This window comes from Apostichopus japonicus, chromosome 15, assembly GCF_037975245.1.
Source record: "Apostichopus japonicus isolate 1M-3 chromosome 15, ASM3797524v1, whole genome shotgun sequence".
Classification (NCBI taxonomy): Eukaryota; Metazoa; Echinodermata; class Holothuroidea; order Aspidochirotida; family Stichopodidae; genus Apostichopus; species Apostichopus japonicus.
The window spans coordinates 6,039,860-6,060,688 of record NC_092575.1 but is presented as its reverse complement, the minus strand read 5'-3'; the positions used below and the strand labels follow the sequence as shown (position 1 = coordinate 6,060,688).

At 37.8% G+C, this 20,829-nt stretch overlaps 1 protein-coding gene across 2 annotated transcripts in view; it reads right to left on the bottom strand.

The window, feature by feature from the left end:
• Positions 1–18,445, bottom strand: part of LOC139980527 (cytospin-A-like) — a 33,787-nt gene extending 15,342 nt beyond the window's left edge. The window contains exon 1 of one of the 2 annotated variants that reach the window (XM_071992226.1): positions 18,047–18,445. The gene's annotated coding sequence lies outside the window, so the exon portion shown is untranslated. Of the gene's footprint in view, positions 1–18,021 lie in introns of both variants that reach the window. The other variant, XM_071992225.1, reaches the window with a different exon arrangement.
• Positions 18,446–20,829: the final 2,384 nt, after the last annotated feature.

The following is a 20,829-nucleotide window of genomic DNA, read 5'->3' as shown; positions in this document are numbered from 1 at the left end:
TCCATTTCAGCAATAATTCAGAAAATTAAGATTCATAGAAAGTCTGACAATTGCTGACTTCAAGAGATCTTCCAGGCTCTTGCACTGATTTCTAAGGTTCATCCATATTTCAGTTTATGAGTTGTTGTGTTTTATAGGTTTGCAAAAATAACCTCTATCGATTTCCATCGACCTTTTGATCTCCACAGAGAACAACAAAGTTCTCGTAATCGCCAAGGTGGGGTCTACATACCAAGTACGAAGTTCACTCAACCCTTTACTATGCTTTCATGTTCACAAGATTTTCATAATTTCATACCAGTACTTTTGACCTCTACTGAAGAGACCTCCACTGAAAATAAGAGGGCACTTCTACAACAGTGAAGTGGATCTACATACCCAGAATAAAACCCATGTAAGGTTCAATTCTAGAGCCATCATGATTACTAGTAAACTTCAGACTTACAGATGTTGACTTAACTGACCTTTCACCTCCATAAGAGGGCACTTCTACAACACTGAAGTGGGTCTACATACCAAGAATGAAATCTTTACATGGTTCACTTCTGGAGCCATAATGATTACTAGGTGTTTCAGACTTACAGATGTTGACTTCACTGACCTTTGACCTCCATGAAAACAAAGGGGTTCTTGAGAAATACAAAGGACGTCGTCCTACTAACTACCATACATACATGTACAAAGTTCAGGCAAGCTTTACTTTGTTATTTCTGTTTACAAGGTTGACAAGACTTTGGCCTCAAGTGACATTAACCGCCACAGAATGCCATAGGGTTCTTATACTAATAAAGTGGACCAACATGTACCAGGTATGAAATCAAAACCACCAAGAACTTTGTTGAGTTGTCCGTTTTCAAATGACATTGCATCCCTATCACCCTAATCGTCACTTCCACGAGGTATTGAGCAGCTTGTCAAGAGGTGAATGGCTTCCATCAAATTCTACACTGGATTCAGTTACCTAGGTTTATAGATAAATGACACCAAACTTGAAGAAAGGTGGTGGAATGGATATCAAGGTGTAATCGAGAAAGAATTTAAAGTGATATAATGAAAGTAATATTTGTGTACTCCCAACATTCTTTACTTTTTTTTCTTCTTCTTGCCAACCCCCCATCCCATCCCCCCCCCCATCTTTCTTCATGTTGTTATTTCAGATAAGCTGGGATATGATAGCATCACACTGAACTAAAACAACATTCTTCTCTCATATTTAATACAAAGTTAATGATATGACAGTAATCTTATACATGTTGATGCCCCAAGTAAGGAAACACTGACCCAGCCTAACCTGTAACTCAGCTCGACATGAGTTTTTACCTGCAGTGAAAGGTTGTTCTGGCTAAAAAGGAAAGATTATGGACATATACTGTATTACTTCCTGTAGGGGTCGCCTTGGAACATTAGAAATACATCGTGATCGAACGTTTTCTGCAATTGGAAAGTGAAACAGGGCTTTACCACATAATGCAATAATTTTCAAGTCCCTCGATGCAGGAATGCTTGTTTAACACCTATGACAGGATCGCATTGTTTTTGCTTTTCATTTTATTTTTGCCAAATTGCAAGATAACTTAGTCTACAATATTGCACAAGTGCTTTGTTATGGTCTGAAATGGCATTTTCAGCTTTGTCAAAACAATTAGAATAAATTTCTGGACAGCACTATCACATATAATCAGCCCACTCTTTTATTTTCTCCTGGTCATCAGAGTGTTGCTGACTCTACTTGTGTTGTGTTATTGATGCATCTCGTTATAGCACTACAAAATCAATATTAATATTTCATAGTACTAATACCTTTGAAATGTGAATTAAGGCCATTAGAAAGCTCAGAATTAAATTTTGAAAGGAAAAGAAAAATTATCCTGAGACATCTGCAATCACCACAGCTTAGATTTTCTAGTTCAGACAAGCCTTCCTGGACTAAACCATTAAAGGTCCAGTACAGTCCACCTCTGTTGAGGTAAATGGAATTCAATAAGCTCACATGCTTTTTGGAGTTCATGAAAGTATTGGAGGTTATAAGCACCAGTGTCACTAGAATTTAGATACTAACATTTTCAAAACTTGGAATTTAATTTGTACAATTATTTTGGTGTGACTAGATGGTTAACAGTGGTCACACACAAACACACTCACACACTCACGCACGCACACAAGAAGAAGAAGCTGTGTAAAGACATAGCTTCATCACAGTCCCATAAATTTGCGTTAATAATTTATATACAGAAACTACTGAATATCAGCAGTCTTTTCCTCATAATATGTTTGATACACATTCATAACATTGTCAAGGAATTCATGATAGAGAGAATCACAACATGAATCTTTCATTCTCCCATACTTCCCCATTTCTCAACTCCTTACCAACCATCAAAATCATCAAAATCATCGCCTCCCTTCTGAACGTACAGTAGTCTGTGAAAGTGAGAAGTATCTTCATTGAAACTACAGAACCTTGCACTATCATAGAATATGTTTTCCTTTGAAAGAGATACTTCCATCCCTCCCCCCCCCCCACTCCCCAATGGCTTGAGTTACCTTAAATGACCTCTTCTGATACCCTTTCTGACCTATCTTTGAATGGGGTTATAAATAACTGGCCTTGGTTTGTCTATGTTGTCATAATATTTCCTCTCTATCTCCACCTCTCTCTCTCTCTGATGAGAGGAAGTTTCCCTGAGGCCATTCTGAAGATCACTCAGGTTATTGGACTATATTATCCTTCTCATTCAAGTCTTCTGACAGTGTTTAGAGCAACTTGCAAATTGGAAATCAGGAAAGTAGGTTAAAAGGAAGCTAAAGATGGGACAGAATATAAACATACATATCCAAAAATGAATGCCTGAGGAGAACAGACCCTAGTCTACAATCAGTTTAACCAATTGCTCAAATCATATTTGAGATTATTCCCCTGGAGGGTGTTAAATTCTTATCAAAAAGCCAGATCAAACTGGTAAAATATTGTGGTAAGGATTAAGTAAAGATGGTGATCCAGGCACTGAATCAGGTCAGGATTGTGGATGTCATTTTATACTGTACCTAACATTTGGATTTCAAGTAACAAATATCCCAGTCTCTCTCTCTCTCTCTGTCCCTGCATGATTAACAAATATAAGGCAGCCTTCACCTTTTTTTGGTGCAAAATAATTTCTACCTAAATCACTGATTTACTGACTGGGAAGTTTTAACAGAAGACCAATGTTGCAAAACATGGTACACTTAGTTATATTAAAGCAATTTTTACACAGACCATGGGGCGCTACCAAAAAGTGGGCTGCAAAAAAATTATCTAAAGTTAACTTTCATGCGATCTGAGGGGTGGGCGGGTCAAGGGGGGGGTCTGGTGGGTCGGGACTCAGTCCTCATCTAGGGTCCGACATGGAAAGACTGATTCATCCTACATCAAGTCACCCGGACACTTTTCATAGTAGTAGTAAGTTGTTTAACAGCTAATTGGAGAATTTGTGAAAAGTTTGACCTTGTCATCATTTCAAATGAAACAAGCCTAGCTCTAGTCAGCCTGATGACATATATGTTACATGATTTTAGTACTATTGATCAGACAATATTAGTCAAACTGAACTTTCAGACAGTATAGATAAACAAAATGAACATATCCCAACTAGAAATCCATGAAGGCAAGAAGTACTATACAGTTATAGATCCATAGCCAGAGTTCAGGTTTAAGGGGGGGGGAGGGGAGGCACAATGTTGGTGCTGATGTCCGTGCCGGGGAGTTGCGTAAAGGGTATGACAAAGTTTTGTTTGGGTCAAGGGAGTTAGATGCAAACATGGTGTAACCATCACCACCATTTTAATAATTTTTGTGTAGTACAAGTTTCATTTGTCAGTGCAAACTGAAAATTATTGCTCCCCCCACCTTTGGCTATGGCCCTGAGTACATGTAAGTATGCTAGAACACAAGTTTGAGCACACTCACTTTTGGAAAATATTGGAGTGGAAAATAATGGAATGAATAATGGAATGAAATGATGGAAAATAATTGAGTCTGGAAAATATTTTACATATCAGTGACAGACTTCCTGGAACATTTAGTACAGTGTGAGTTTCAAGATTTATAAAAGACAATATCTATACCAGGATTTTTCATAATAACGGGATCCATTTCAGTGATATGTGGTTAAGATTACATACATAGAGGAAGAACTTAATGGTCTCGACTTGAATATCAGGATGAGTGAGGGTTTTCTTAAATAACTATTACCGCATCTCCTGAGGAAAAACTTAAACAAAAGCAAAACATATTAGCTTTTAGTAAATCCTTATCAACCGACCCGTTATTCTTCCTGTGGTGGCTGTGGTACAGGGCAATTAACATCAAAGTACTTCCATGTTAAGACTGACCACAAATGTTGTAGAACTTTACTAACACACACAGCAATGAGGCATCCATGCAAATTATACAAAGCAATGAGGAACTGGTGTACTCTACTAGATGTCTCTCCTCAGCCCAATCACTCTACCCTCTTCTGATCTCAAACCCCCCCCCCCCCCTCCTCCACCCCTTCCAAATTGTAGACTAAGGGCCTGTATGTTACAGAGCAATTTACGTCCATTGTAATAATTTTACAGAATTAATATCAGACTTAAATGAGGTTGTCAATCTTCAATTCTGGCTCACACTTGTAGGCCATTTTTTCAATATTTTTTGTCAAATTGTTTCTTCGGCTCAAAAGTTTGTTTTATCCTTCCCAAACTTCCTGTTACTTGATCTGGCAATAACGAAATAGTCCTCTGTCATATTAATAGTAACATGACAATTACCTACGTACATGGAGATGTAGCCAATAATTTAAAGCTGCATTTTATGCTTTATTTGCCATATGAATTTAGCCACATACCCAACCAATCAACGAGAAACAGTACGGTACAGTACCTTAAAAGACATAAATGTTCTTTAGTCCTCTGAAATTTGCAAGACGACGAGAAAAGAAATTAATCACTAAACATCTCCAGTTAGAACAACAGTACAACATGTATGCTTATTTCACAAAAAGCAGTATTAGCTTTATCTTCAATGAATCAATGTACATGTTTCAATGTGTTTGCAGACATAAGATATGATATGTGCTGACATGCACATCTAGAAGTAACGAATGAGGAATTCATAAGCACTGTCAATATTTACTCTTAATAGATAGAGATTTCATAAAGAGTGTACCAGTATGGTTAACGGAATGCTGTCATTAAAACCTCATCTTCGATAATTGTCAAACATCGGTAAGTACTGCATATTCATGATGGTGCAACCAACTTACAGTATAGTATCTTTCAGAAAGCTCTAGTACTGAAGACAGAATGGAGATGGGGCATAATTCAATGTCAGGCCTAGGGCATTAGTGTACTCTAAAAGGTAATTTAAGCTAAACACATGTAGGCTATTATACACACAACAGGGGATTCAAACCAGTGGTGTGGAAGGGATAGGATCTAGTTAATCCTTAACCACTGCACTTTTAACAGATACCAAGAATAGAAATTAGATGTTGTCATCTCTGGACTATTCCAATATGGGCAGCACTATGATTGGTGTACGGTACCGGGTATAATTTAGTGAAATTCAAAGTTTGTGGAGCATTTTGAAATGCTTTGAAGTTTGTTTCTTATAAAATACTATGGTTCCAACCGTTCCTGTGTGAAAAGCTATACATCTTTAGACTTGCATAGCAATTTGACCATTTTACATAGCATTTTGCTATGCGATACTGGAGTAAATTAAATTCCCTGCAGTACTAGTTTGCCACAAATCACTCTGGACAGTAACTTTTACAGAAAAGGTTGTTGTTTTAGCAAGACTGGCAAGAAGGTAAAAGAATGTTCATATACTAAGTCGAAAAATAATCCACAAAAAAAAAAAAACGATGTACGAAGGTACTTGAAGGAAGGGCAATGGCCGGAGGGGCCGGTCATAGAGCACACACAGTGTTGAAAGGTCACCAGTTCATTTTAGAACGAGGTGCTAAGGTTGTGGGGAGACAGGTAAGCGAGGAGCGCATTAAATGTTTTGTACACAACACAGGGAACTGTGATACACAGTAAGCCTTAATTCCAACCCCAGCTCTCTGTGATATAAATTGTGCTATTTGTTTTTGAGCCTATCACAAATTAAAAATAGACTTGACCTAGAAGCAGGCTAACATGGTGTTTAGGATGGAACTACGGCAATTCAGGCAGGTCGCCATGTTTACAGTGCTTACAATGTTGTACAGTTGCGTTCTTAGTATTTGTCACAAACTGAGGAACTATATTGGCTTACCAGAGCAGATGAGAAATATGACCTTGCAGAGATGCAGGATTACCATGGTAACAGAGAGTGAGGTGACAGAGAAGAATATATTTACAAAAGAAGTGATCCTCTAACTTTTGTCAAATTGTTTAGAACTTGTTTCTAACCTGATTTAACCCATTATATAGCAAGGCAGTTTGATCCCTATTAAAACCTAGTGCAAATAAATTTCAATACCTCTACTAATCCAACTTGAAAACTTCTAAATCCTCGCAAAATTTTAAGTCAGTTGTTTACAACTGACATTTAAGTCTCAAACACCAATTGCATCAGACAGTTCATCTATTCAAGTAGAGTTAAAGCAGCGTACAATACATTTTAGTATCTATCATAGCACTTTGTATCAAAGTACATGTATACCATTGTACTGTATTTATACATACCGCTATCTACAGCAAAAGAAGACAGTTGATTGGTCGATTGATAAGAATGTTGCCGAGTAGCGGATACAAATCCTGGCCTACTTTTCGATCTGGAGCAACCATCTCAAATTATTTTCCAAAAAATGGTGACAAAAATCTCAAATGGACTGAAATTGCTAATTGGATTAATTGCCATCCGATGTGGAGTATAGCTTCACTTCAGTTAGTGTTTCCACATGCTACTGCATGTGTGGCATTGTCTCAGTATTTTGTTAAATGACTGCATTCCTGGTCTGTACTTACATACTGTACTTCAATAATAGGCTTTCTGGTAACTTCGCCCAACAACCATTTCGCCCAACTGCCATTTCACCCAACCAGCCTGGTCATTTCGCCCAACCAGCATGGTCATTTCGCCCAACCAGCATGGTCATTTCGCCCAACCATTTTTTACTCATATTCAGTCAGAATGATATTACTTTTTCTATTTCAATTTCAACAAGTATATTTCAACTAGTTCAATTTGATTTATTTTGGGTTATATTACTTCGTGGTTGGTAAATAAAGTGATGTCCGTTCCATATCGATCGGAGTCTGAGCAGTTATTTCAGGTATAATGGGAGGATTACACTACTTTGGAAGTTATTATATTATACAAACAAAGGGGAATCACTGTGGAATAATATCACCATTACTATTTCACTAGTTCAATTTGATTTATTTTGGGTTATAGTATTACACTACTTTAGGCGGTTACGCATACAATGGAAGTTATATTATTATATAGGGGAATCGGTCTCCATAAAAACTTATTAAACCTAACCCCTAAAACACTGATCCATCCTACCGACTAACAATTCCGGAATGTTTCCTTATTAAATTGAAAACAATTTAAAATATAAAACCCGTCCGTAATATTGAAGCATTATATTTAATCAATGTAACCACGACTTCAACTTTCCTTAATATTCGGTTTGTATCCCGTAACGTTAACAATTCCCAAACGTTTCCTTATTGAAGTATCATATTTAATCAAGGTTGGGCGAAATGACCAGGCTGGTTGGGCGAAATGGTAAGGTTGGGCGAAGTGACCAGCTTCCCAATAATAGTATAGATACTCTAAAACTTACTTGGCCAGAATGGATATCGACAAATGACAAACTCCACATGTAATCTCCATAAACTGCAATAGCACCGACCCTCTCAATACATAACCCTTGTAATAGGCTTAACAATTACATTGAACAGCATACTGTACACTGTGTCCTCTCATCATAGTTGTTACCTAGATGAATACACCTCATTTATGAAGTCTGAAGTTCCTTTTAGAGGTAACACGCTATGTCCCTTTAAGTTCCTCCTAATTCTTACCCTGGATATATATAACTCCATTCAGTTCATTCAGCTACATATATACTGTATACTTGAGAAGATTTCTTCAGTGGCACCACAGTGGTAATATATCTCACCCTCAAAGGAAACCCTTATAATAGGAAAGAGTAATTCCAGAAACTGTCCATTGAAGTGTGATTTAGACAAGACTGCTAATTTCTGGTAAAGAAATTAAAGTAAGATTGATAGCTTTGTGTGATTGGGTGCATTGCTATCAATGGCCACAAAGAGCGCATGTATGTGGAAGGGGTAGGCTACTTTACTGCACAACCAAGTTGTTACCATGGGAGACTGACATATATATAACTGTACTTGCTACAGATGTATTTACACTAGAGGTTACAAATATACTGTAGTCTATACCAAGTTTTTTACATAACAATTCCCTTAGTTTTACAAACTTGCTAAATTCTTACCAAGTGATACATTACGACAAGAATTTATGAAAGAAGATAGAGGGGGAAGGCAGGGGGAGAGGAGGGGGAGAGTGGGGAGCAGCGAACAAATTTCTCCATAGGATTTTCTCACATTCTATTTTATGGAATACTGTTATCAAATGTGAACACATTTTTTAGCACATTTTTTTATTAACCTGAAAAAAAGTCTGTTCAATATTTTATTTATTCAAGTTTCTGTGTCTGGAGTGGACACTTAACCAGTTTAGGGCAAACAGAGTAAATGTGTTCAATATACAGTAAAAACTTAAGCTCCGTCACAGTTTACCAAATAACATTGACCCAATAACCCAACATTACCTGAGAGTAGTACCTCAACATGAATTCATAAGACATAAATGGTTTGTAAAGTACAGTACTTGACCTCTCTGAACTAATATTTGCAAAAATTCATTCTAATCATAGCAGAACACTTGACAAACAGGAAAATCACCGTGGGAACTGACAAAATAAACAACTTCATAAACAAGAGATTAATTTCATTTTAAGAAAAATGGAATATTGTTTATCATTCAGATCCATGTACAGAAAAAAGTGTAAGTGTAGATAGTCTAATCCACTATGTCAAACAGGCTTTTCAGGGCAATCATGTATCTACCAATATTCCAAATGGGAATAGGGCATTTTTAACATGTTTTTGTTTTTGTACAAAGACGAACAACAATATTCTTTCTCCGATATGCCTACATATATAGTCAAAGTTCTGAGATATATATCAACAGTGAAGTACATTGGGAAGAGCATGTTATTACTGTACAAGGGGAGAGCATGTTATTACTGTACAAGGTATCAAGTGAATACATGGAAAGTAGGGCAAGTAAGGGTCTAAGAGGGATGAATGAGTCTAGGTATGGCTTGCCCCCCCCCCCCCCCTGGTCCCCATTTAGTAGTATTGTCACAGATTGGACCCATATTCAAGCATTTCTACAGCAGTTGTTTCTTTAATATTTACAGAAATGTTTACATGCATCTAATTTTTTTAAACTAATTTTTTGAGGGTGGAGGAATATGGATAAATATTTTTAATTTTGAAAACCAAGACAATGACAATGATGATCTGAAACTCCTAAGCCTACTTGGTATAAAATACATTATGATAACAATTATATTGTTAATCTGTTTAATATTACAGTACAATAGTGCTGTATACTAGCATATCAATTGCCTGTCTAAGCTAACCTTCATTTGGTTCCTGACTTTTTCTTCTTTTTATTGATAGTATATAATTCTTACTATTTTTAGGGGGGCGGGGGGTGGGGGAGGGAGGGAGGGAGGGATGCTAAGTTCTAAGGTGGTGCTAGGTTGACCTCCATTACAGGTTTCAGTTTAGCCCAAAATTAAAAAAAACTTTTAACTTTCCACATTTCCCAGCTCCCTCCCTATCCAAAGTTTATGGTGTGCAAACATCACCCAGTGGTAAAGTGGCGACAAACTTCTTTCATGTCAGGATATTAATAGATCAAAACACTTCTTCAGTTCCACTGTGTTTTTTTGTTTGAGTTAGAAATATGTCAAGTACCTTATGCCTACAATTGAGGGATACCTGGACAATGAACAAGAGGTTCCCTTAAAAGCCGTCTGCCACCAGTACATGGTTATATACAGACCATCATCAGGGCTTCATTGATTGGAATTCATTAACTTCCTGTTTTCGCAGAGTACACAAAAGAAAAGAAACCATCCCTTCCTCCTACAGTAAAGAGCTAAGTCACTTTTACTGAGCCGAGATCAACAGGAGGGAGAGAGCACAGTCTAGCAAGACTCTTGAAGAGCCCAGGGACCGGATAAGAAAAGACAGACGTCCTAGGTTACACACAGGCGGAACTGAAGAACTATATTTCACAAAAGGTCTGACGATTACAACTTATAGGTGGATGATTCTACCAAAAAACAGATTATTTATTCACCTTTAAAGGAGTACCATCAAGTCCCAAATTTCAGCATACTCTCCTACAGTAAATAATTACCAGACATTCTCTCTGGCATCATTTGTCAGGCCTCCAACTTTGAAGGACACTGCTGTTTTTGCCAGTAGAAAACAAGGCAATTGCAATTTCCTATCAGTACACAATTAAGAACTTAAAGGTATGCTGTATTGGCCCCAAATATGCCAGATATTCAAATATGGTCACATTTGGTCAAAATTCTTAAAACTGGTTTTATTACCACCAATGTAAGAAATGTACCCCACTGGGACATTCAGTAATCTTGTGTGTTCATTTAGAATGTCTGGGAACAATTTGGAGAACACAGACCCCCCAGGAAAAGTACTTGTTGAAAACTTCACTAGCAATTATAAGCGGGCTATAATTTGGGCCCTATACAAACTACATTAAAACACATGGTTAGTCAGTTACCAATAGTTAGTCCAAGAATCGGTGGGATATACAGAATCCCTGTACAACTGCAGCTTATTATCATCAGCAAATATCACATGGCTGTTCTCAAAAGCCTGCACATGTAACTGATATGCTTTGGTAATACAGGAAAATGTCAGTGAGTACTCAATTTTAGCCGGTAGATTTTTTAAAACACTGGCAATTTTTTTAGCATACAGTATATATGGTTAAAATTGTGAAATTCTAGGCCTGAATGTTTGCAATTTTTGGGCATAAGTGAGAAAATTCAGAAAAGAAAACATGTGAGTCAACTTAGACCTCCTCTTGACACCCTCCTTCCTTCCTATAATAATAATACACCAACCTGTGTGACTCTGAATCTTCTCAGAAACTGATGGACTGAAGGAGTTCCTATCAGGTTTATTACTTCAAACAGAAATTACCCTGTATTACTACTACACCTCTGGTACCTGTAGATTGCAGTGTTCTACACCTGATTCAACAGTATGGTGTCTATGTACATCAAATGAAACTGTACATGATGTACCGAACAATGGAAAAGTTTGTTGCTCGATTTATTCTTACAGTAGCAGACTTTGTCATCAAAATAAATGATATTCGAACCAATTGCACATTGTACAACTTGTACCTTAATAACATCGGGAAAGGAATGCCTTCCCCCCCAACCTCTCACCCCACCTCTCATCCCACCTATCACCCCACCTCTCACTCTACCTCTCACCCCACCAAACATTGCAACAATTTTCATATATGTCCAATACATGTATAATATTACTGAATAATGAATGTTTGAAGAAAATTTGGCAAAGAAAAGGGACAGTTTTATCTACACTCCCAAATGCAACAATGCCGAGATGCTTACTCCCACCAACCCCTTCCCCTCGCCTTCAGCTTCTTTTCTTTCAAATTTAAAAGACAACTCATCTCCTAAACTTTACCTTGACACTATACAGGGAATCATTTATCTGGCATCGCATCGCAAAACGCTTTGCCTGCAAAATACTAAAAACGCAAAGATGTACATCACATATTTTGTGAATGAAACTGTACATGATCACCGAACAATGGAAAAGTTTCTTGTTCTATATATTCTTATACATGTTGTCATCAAAATAAATGATATTCGAACCAATTGCAAATTCTATAACTTGTACTGTACCTTCATAACATCGGGAAAGGAATGCCTTCCCCTACCGCTCACCCCACCTCTCATCCCACCTCTCACCCCACCTCTCACCCCAACTCTCACCCCAACTCTCACCCCACCAAACATTGCAACAATTCTTATATATGTCCAATATAATATTACTGATTAATAAACGTTTGAAGGAAATTTTTGGGGAAAAGGGGACAGTTTTATGTACACTTCCAAATGCAACATTGCCTAGATGCTTATTCCCACCAACCCCCTACCCTCACCTTCATTTTTTGTTTCCCTTCAAATTTACAAAAAAATCAACTTATAAACTTTCCCTTGACACTATACAGGGAATAATTTATCTGGCATCGCATCGCAAATGCTTTGCAAAATACTAAAAACGCAAAAATGTACATCACAGTTTTGTTTAAACAAGAACAATAAAGTATTTTAAGAGCTAAAATTCTGAGGCTTCAAAACTGCTACATACAATTTGAAACACTAAATTTATTCCGTGATTATGCAACCAATGGTATGTTGAACACTACAGTAGATACACATTGATAACTTTAATGCATATTTTTTTCCTAAACCATTCCTGTTAAGCTTGTCCTGCTCTAACTTGTTCCCTTGACAAAAGTCTAAAGTGCAAATTATCTATTGCATACAATGACCAATAGTATGAAAGTTCTCAGAAAACATATTAATCATAATACATTCCTTTACAACCATAACAACCAATGGGAACGCACTGCCTTAAATTTGGAACTGCCAATCTAGAGTTGCTAACACCCCATTCAATGAGGTACAACCCTTCCCCCCCCCCCCCTTCCCGAGTTTCAAATGTCTTGATTATTTCTTGGTCACACAGTCAGTTCATTCATTAAAATCCAATTAGGGATACGAATTATGAAGAACAACATTAAACATCCTCTAATAATCTCGCAACCTCCATATATGAGTCATTTCCACATTAAGAATAAACCACAAGTTTTAAAACCTGTAGTCACTATACATGTCAGTGTTCAAGGTTGGGTTATTGATTATTAACATCTCTGGTTGTGAAATTTTCAAACACTTTAGGGCTTATCTACAGTAAGTCCCCCACTTTGTGGTTAAAAATCATTCCACAGATATGTTAGACTCTTCAATAAACCAGTGATTTAAAGTCATATAAGGTACCAGAAGAGGGTTGGAATGGAGGGGTAATGTCAGGAACGCAAGGTTACCATGGAAATAAAGAAGGAACAGGAAGAAGAACAAACTTAAGAAGAATAAATTAAGGGAAACATGTGATGCAGCATTTATCCTCAAAGTGTAGTTTTAAATTTCGAAAAAAATTACTTTCATTTCATCAAATTCATAGACCTGTATTTCAAGTAGATGTTTCAGAAGCCTAGTCTTTTACCAAAGAGGAACCAATGTTGTACATTATACTTAAATAATACTCCAGAAATGTAAAGTGATAAATTCTGCAGTCCTTAAATGCAATATAACCATCAAGATCAAGGAAATCGATCGAGGCCTACTACATTACACACCCCTTTTTTTGTCTATTTATTCTATAACTACTCACTCACTGGCTTTCAGAGGTAATACAGTGTGTGGACACTAACACTATATGTCAATAACCAACTGATACAAGGCTGAAACTAAAACTGAACTTTATGCCACACTGCTAGTATAGTCATGTAGTACTACACACAGAATAGTAAACTAGGCATATATAATTACTGTTTCATTTTGAAAATGAAACTGCTTTCATTCTGTAGTAGACAGGACTATATAGTTAACTGTAAAGTACTTGTTACTTTTAATTTTGTTCCATTGTTTGTAAGTAACTGTCATAACTTATTGGAACATTGGACATTGTATCCTAAGAACTGAATACACCACAGCCATAGTCATTATTATAATTTACATTTAAAATAAGCAACCTGCACATCCAAGCTCTTCCTTTAGTATATTTCTACTAGTACAGTATGTGCATAAGCAGGGGAAAGAATGTCATTCAAGTATTTGGCAGGATTTATCCATGCATTAAGTCAGTGCTCAGAGTGACAAATTATTTAAACACAAAGATCAAAGAGTTTTACATGCATAGCTACTGTAAGTTTGTAAATAAAATATAACAGACCAGTTCGTTGCACAGGATGAATGAAACCACTCCTGAAAATGTCTGGTATATTCAACCAATCAGATTAGATCCTTTATCAGAGAATAATTCAACTACAATAGGTGCACCACTGCACCTTGCTTTTAAGGACAACCGCTACAATTGTACATAACAAAATTGCCAATTCCTACGTTAAAAATTACCAGATTGTAAACAATATCCTCAACCTAAGTACTACCAGTAACTAGTAGCTTTATTACACGAGGTAACTATATACTGTACTATACAAGTACAAATGTTCAAAAGCCTGGCATTTGACAGATCTTCACTTTTAAGTTGCACACTTCACGATTTGTTAAATTCTAAAAGAATTATGCCTCCAAACCATGGCAATCAGGGCTTTTAGCCAAGAATGAGAAATAATTTAGGAGTCCATAATTCTCGGTGAAGGAGGCCAAAGGTCATGGCCTAAGAGAGGGAGTTCCCTTCCATTTGGCAAAATTCTTTGATTGGATATCAAAGCCCCCTCTACCTCACCCCCTACCCCTATACACACACAGGAAGAAACCCATAACATAACACTTGTATCATTCACCACTGTATCAATTCCAATACTTCAAAATCAGTGAACCTCAAATATTTGTAAAGTTTCCGTTACGGACTTTGTCAAAAGGTAGGCTAGGTTTGTTTGATAAGGTTATTCCGATTGTTCACTGGGAATGTTAATCTATTAATGCTACACCAGTCAGCGAATCTTGTTTAAATAGAGTGGAATGTCTAGGGTAAGCTTCCTTTTGTAAAAACTATAAAAAAAAATATTCAAGAAGAAGAAAAGCAACTTTATGATAATTGCTACAGAATAATCGTTTACTTGTAATTTACTATACATGCATACATATATACACTTTAATACTAATACTACAGTGTACATCATACATATCAAAATGTGATACTGTTAATATCTTGTTTACAAACGGTTATTTTATGCTAGTATAACAATAGTATTGCCGTTCATGCTGATAGTGTGGGTCAAGCCAAACACTATACACAATATATGTATACAATATTTGAGGAACTTATTTTAATAAGAAGAAATGTCTATCTTTTAAGCTTTCTTTTGATAATAATACAGTGGATATAGCACCAAATCAGAAACAAGCAGTAGCTGACAAAAATAGCTTAACAATTTAACAAGTTAATCACAATAAAATGAACAAGTAAAGAAATGAGTCTTGAAAGACTATAAAATTAAAAAATGATGGTATGTAAAAATGCTACTGAAAATGGAAAGGATGATACCACTAAAGAGAAAAATCCTTTAAATGCATAGTGCTACAGTGTACACTGCACTCCATGTACCTAACATGCAATATTGTTTATTTAATATTATACGGTATTCGTCTTCGTCTTCGTCTTCGATACGGTGACACATCCGCAAAAAGGGACAATATCTCACCACACACACGTCAAGAGAGTAATTAATTAGATCTGACCCGAGTACTGATATAAGTGACAGGATTCACAGAACCACTGGAACTACTAATGAGGTCTGAAGGCAGACTATTCCAATCCCTAATTGTATTTGGAAAAAAACTATACTTATAGCAATTTGTACTGGCATACAGCTGGCAGAAATGCATATCATGCATGTTCCGACTCCTACGCAGAGGCTTTCTTAGGCAGTCAATAGGGATCTCAGCCTGACCATAGATGCCCTTAGCAAATAAGATGATTCTACTTTGTCTGCGCCTCTCTGCCAAGGGCACCAGGTTTAGGTCCCGTAACAGAGATGAGACAGAGCCAGGTATTACGTTACATGCAGATAGTGTGTGTCAATCCATACATCAAGTAATTACTTTACTCTTGGATATGAATTTTTGAGAAAGGTTAAACTTGGCACATCCTTCTGTAATCATGTAAACATTATTTGTATAGAACATGTTTGTAAATACTAATAGTCTAATTAGTTACTAATTGGCAAGGGTGTACACAGTTCAAGGTACAGTATGTATGCATTCCAAATTCCGCACATGTTTACATATATTTGCCTAGTCAAGGGACGAAATAGTTTTAGAGAATTGATTAGCAATAATTGCTCGACAATTCTTGGAAATAGCAATTAGCATTAGCAGGTACTGCATCTTTTGCTAATCAAAAGTAATATTGATTAGCAACTGGCAATTCTTGGGTAGCAAATTGCTATGCGAACCCAGTTATTTCGTCCCTTGCTAGTTGTACTGTTCCCTCTGTGTTGCTATGATAGAATGACCAAACCAAAGTAGTCTAACTAGTTAACATATATATCAAATGTCGCACCAAGACCTAAGAACATGGTTTGCCATTACTGCATACTACTTTAAGATTGTACAACATCTTTACCAGTATCAAATTTAACCTAGTTTATTCACTCACCCATTGTTGGTTTCAAATGTTGACATTAAACACCATAAATTCCATGTATGGAAATGGATGGTAAATAAATAAAGAGTAAGAACTTGGCTTTTAATTGAGAAATGTGTACAGAGTACAGTATATATGATATTATATTTAGCTATAAGTTGCTATATTTGTTGTGTATGAAAATTTGGCATTGCTTTCCTTTTGTCACTTGAGAGAGGGCTTAAAACTAACAAAGTAAGCAATGAAATAATAACATAGCAAGATGAGGGATGAACAACATGTATTTGAACAACAATTAATAAGCCTTTTTTATCTTTATGTAGTGAGGATCATCCACAGTAATAAGTGACCAGGCATGATCAAGCAGCCTTTAGTAAGGGGACAAACTAAAACGAATGACAGCGAATGACCGAATGACAATTGACTTTGTACAGGGTTAGATACCATTTGCGAATGACAGCGAATGACAGCGAATGACAACGAAGGACAGTGTTGAGTGGAGATAGAATGGTTAACGGAGTGGAGTAAATGCTGTTATTGGTTTTCTGCGCAAAAATGATTTCAGGAAAATCGCATGTTACGTGGTTGCAGGGTTTTGGTGTAATTTACGGATAGAAATCCCAGGGAAAGTTTTTGTGTGAGAATGCGCTTGAGTGCTGTGCTTTTTACCTCTGTAGATTTATACAGAAAGATAACTGAAGCCGTTTCAAGATTATAGTATTGTTAGTTTCTAACAATTAATATCGGAAAAATGCCGATAAATTTACTTTTTAAAATCAAACTTACAATTTCGCTTACTATAAGGTGCGTTTTTATCTTGTCCGTACTTTACTACATCTAGATACCCAAGAAGTCTGAACTGTGATACCCGGTTGAAGCAAATGTCTGTGCTGTCATTCGTTTTAGTCAACGCAATTTTTTAGTGTGTACAACATATTGTCATTCGTTATGTGTAACGCAATTGTCATTCGTTTTAGTAACACCCTTTAGTAAGCATCCTAGCCAGGCTATTTGACAGCCACACAACTTCTGGGAATTTAGTAAGCTTAAGTTCAGACCAAAATAATGATGACCTTCCATAATGCAAGCTAGCTCAGTTGGGCACATTACACTGCAGGAGAGCTCATATTGCAATATATTACTCAGGTGACTAGATGGGGGATTGGGTGGGGAGGGGGCACAGATCCTAGTATGATTTCGAAAATCTGACAGCATTTGGAAATTGGGGTTGGATGAGTTAGTTTGAACTGTGTAAAGTTCGACCTAAGCCAATGGAAAAGCATGGAATACTGTAATACTAATAGCCTATGTATGTGTATACATAATTTGTAGCCAGGCTAAAGTTAGTGTATAGTACTAGTACAACAGTAACACCCATTTGACGTTAGGGCCTTGAGCCTATATTCACAGAGCTGAATAGTGAAGGTACAATCGGTCCCTATACTGCTAAGAAAGCCGAGCATAATATAATAGCAAACACCTCACCTACAAAGTGTAGCATTGGCTTCACCTTAGCCGACCAATTTCCTGACTATGCCAACACCTGTATATCGTCCACCATTCACGATCGGATCCCACATACAACATAAGAAATAGTTATGGTCGCCAGCTAGCTAGGATATTCCTACAGTAATCGTTCCGGCTTACTACGTGTGTGCGAGAGTCGCGAATGACCACATGAGAGATCGAGAGAGGACACTTAGCTTCGACGTCTTGTGCAAATGGATGACAACCCGCTATACAATATACACATATGACCAGTTTGTCAATAAAAGAAGTAAAAGTACCGTATACAATACGTATCATCCACTATATCAGGTCATAGTGACGCTTAAGAGAAGGTACCCTGTGAATTTCGGAAATTTCTGGATCTTATATTACTCCATATTGTTGTGGCAGTCTTTTCGAATGAAGGGTGATGACTGTCCTTTGAGTGTGTTTTCTTTTTCCGAATGGGAAGACCTTGGTTTTCAAGTTCACTGAACAAAGCTATCACAACCTTAGATATTACTATATTTATAAAGTGGGTCGAACACTCTTCATTCTCTCTTGGCTTACGATGAATAGGGGGTGTAGGGCTCTATTGTTAAGGCCAACTTTGACTTATACTGAATGGAATCCAGGGAGGGAAGCAGCCACGGAAAATCGATAAAAAGCTGTTATACAATCGATGCTGCATAATGAATAACAAATGAACCAATTAAATTCTTGATAAAGCGTCCAGGGACAACCATTGTCCATGCGAGTGATATGTGCCTGTCCAACTATTCCGTAAATACCCACAGTTATTCGTTGAACTCGGACAAGTTTGAAGGATCGCTTTCGCCGGTTAGGCGTATTCGTACTGAAAATCAAGGAAAGCTGACGTTTATCATGTCCCTTCAGATTTCACCTAGAATAGTTGGCACATGGGGAGGATCCTTTCTTGCACGGCCCACGCGTGCAGGGGATGCCATCCTGACAGAGGGGTCTAACTGAGGGACGGCCCCTTTGAGAAAATTTGTTTATGTAAGGTACGTGGCTTAGATGCAAAATGGTGCTATCTTCGCCAAAGCTTTGGACTGATTACACAATATGATTTACAAAAGTAGGGAAAAGTTTTTGGGGAACTGAGGCATGGTATCCCAGGCTGACTGGTACATCCACTGAGTACACCTGCGCCATTTGACATATGTTCCACCCAGTCAAACTCCTCGCCTGACAGCGTCTCCGAAACGGGTATTGCCCGAGGGTAATATTCCTGGACGGGAAGGGCCCAGTGGCGGAGGAACCGGGGGGGGGGCTTGGGGGGGGCTCAGCCCCCTCAATGAAAAAGTTGAGGGGGCAAATGCATGATAAGCCCCCCCCAATATTTACCAAGGCTCCGAAACGTGCATCTGCCCATTTTTCAATGCATACTTGTTGATCTGTCCGATGCACACGTATACTATATAGGTGTAATAATTTTAGTAATTGCAGGGGGACCCTCGGCCCGTCCCCTGGCTATAGACCACATTGTCACCCCAACCGCGTCTTCACGCCCCGTGAAAAGTGGAAGCAGTGAGTGTGAGTACCGGTAAGCGTATACACAACTTCGTCTTAGGCCAATGACTTGCCTCATTTCAGCCAGTTCTCCAACATCCCCTTACTTAGTGGCGGAGCGTCCATATATACAGTCAGGGGCGGATGCCCCACCCCCCTGACGGACTCAAATGGACTGCTGGCGCCCTTTTCAGCTTTTCACTACTTTTCACTTATTCGCGATTATTGACTATTTTATTGCGCTCTCATATACCTATTGACATTTGTCATATTCTGTTGGTGCAATTTTCCGACAAAATGGCGACGACACCTATTTATTCTCCGTTTATCTGCAAATTAGCAAGGCCCGGAAAGGGTCATTTCCTGCAATCTAGGGAGTATCTTTACTCAAAAATTTCCTGTACGCTCCGCGCCAACCTGTGGTGGCGCTCCGCTTAGATAGTGTCGAAAGCGCCCATACAGACCATTCTTGCCCCCCCCCCCTGACCAATACCCCTAGCTCCGCCATTGCCCTTACTACACTCAAAAACGTCTTTGCGAGTACACTACGAGTAATAGCTACTCTCTTAAAACACCATCGAATATACAAATTACAATGTTTTTACAGACTTTTACGTGCAATCTGAGAAATTGCAGGCTTGAGACACATATTTTAGGGCTAGGTATTCGCAGCATAAAACACTCGGGAAGTGCCGTTTCCGGACATCTGGGGGTTTGAAAAAAAAAAAAAATTCTTGTACGCTCCGCGCCCACCGATGGTGGCGCTCCGCTTAGATAGTCTCCACACATTAGCCCCCCCCCCCTATAATATTTCCGTTCCGCCGCGCCTGGAAGGGCCGACGTTGTGTTTAAACGTGAATTCAAGAGAGGAACATGATATATTAGTAATTATGATGTTACCAACACGCAAAAATGAACACGGAATGTAGCCAATGTAATAAGTAGCGCACATTAGTTTTTGAAAACCACTGACTGGGACCGTAATCCAATTTCAAGCCATTGAGTGTATCAAGTTAGACAATGCAATCAGGCAGGCCATATTATGTTTTCAACTTCTTCGATCCTGATGATTCTTTTGTTTTTTGGACAATGACTACTAACTTTAGAAGAAAGTGAAAACCAGGCTTGCTTATGTAAGACAAGGATAATTCAATTCACTAATCATTGTGAAACTTGGTCTCAGTTTAATAATTACACTTCAAACCATTCACATTTGTTTACTCCCCATGGATGATAACTGCAGCCCAGATATACACCATGGTTGTATTGTTG